Source organism: Micropterus dolomieu, unplaced genomic scaffold (genome assembly GCF_021292245.1).
Source record: "Micropterus dolomieu isolate WLL.071019.BEF.003 ecotype Adirondacks unplaced genomic scaffold, ASM2129224v1 contig_9307, whole genome shotgun sequence".
Lineage (NCBI taxonomy): Eukaryota > Metazoa > Chordata > Actinopteri > Centrarchiformes > Centrarchidae > Micropterus > Micropterus dolomieu.
In genome coordinates this window covers 1-1,142 of record NW_025738293.1, presented here as the reverse complement: position 1 = coordinate 1,142, position 1,142 = coordinate 1, and the positions used below count along the sequence as shown (strand labels likewise).

The following is a 1,142-nucleotide window of genomic DNA, read 5'->3' as shown; positions in this document are numbered from 1 at the left end:
ATTTAGAGGTGCGAATCCTCATCTCAACCGCTTCACACTCTGCTGCCAACCGATCCAGTGAGAGCTGAAGGTCAAGGACCGATGACGCCATCAGGACCACATCATCCGCAAAAAGCAGCGACGAGATACCAAACCGCAACCCCTCCCCACCACGACTACGCCTCGACATCCTGTCCATGGCTATCGCAAACAGGATTGGTGACAAAGCGCAGCCCTGGCGAAGGCCAACCCTCACCTGGAAAAAGTCCGACTTACAGCCGAGTACTCGGACACAGTTCTCGCTTTGGATGTACAGGGATTGGATAGCCCTGAGACGGGACCCCCTCACCCCGCACTACATATTCCATCTAATTTAGGAAACCGTTTTTAGACACTGGATTAAAATGCTATTTAGGTCAAAGTATATGTTTTTAATGATGAGGGAATACAATCAAAATATTTGCTTTAAAGTTCAAGAGTACCTGTGCTGCATTATCTCAGAAACGTTATCCTATGCTAGATCGGCCTCTGGTGGGCAGATGGGGCAACAGCGGCCGAAATAGCTCAGCTGGGAGAGCGTTAGACTGAAGATCTAAAGGTCCCTGGTTCGATCCCGGGTTTCGGCAAGACCCCGGTGGCTTTTGATGGCACAGGCAATACTTTGAAAAGTGAAATGCTAATTTGACTTTGTGCTGTGAAACCGAAGAAACAGTGGATATGAAACCCAAAGAAGAGATTCAACCGAGAAATACACCCACTATAACCATTGTGTTTTGTAAAAGCCTTGACTTTCCCTGAACAGGCAGCATATTACACCACACTGCATCCACACACATTCCTTCCATCCATCTTCATCTGCTTATCCGGGGTCGGGGCGCGGGGGCAGCAGCTCCAGCAGGGGACCCCAAACTTCTCTTTACCGAGCCACATTAACCAGCTCTGACCGGGGGATCCCGGGGCGTTCCCAGGCCAGTGTGGAGATACAATCCCTCCACCTAGTCCTGGGTCTTCCCCTAGGCCTCCTCCCAGCTGGACGTGCCTGGAACACCTCCCTAGGGAGGCGTTCAGGAGGCATCCTTACCAGATGCCCAAATCACCTCAACTGGCTCCTTTCGACGCAAAGGAGCAGCGGCTCTACTCTGAGCTCCTCGCGGATGGCTGAG

At 51.7% G+C, this 1,142-nt stretch overlaps 1 non-coding gene across 1 annotated transcript; it reads left to right on the top strand.

Annotated features, from left to right (window-relative positions):
* Positions 1 to 532: 532 nt before the first annotated feature.
* trnaf-gaa lies at positions 533 to 605 on the top strand. Its single transcript has one exon. It is a non-coding gene; the product is annotated as a tRNA-Phe (tRNA).
* Positions 606 to 1,142: the final 537 nt, after the last annotated feature.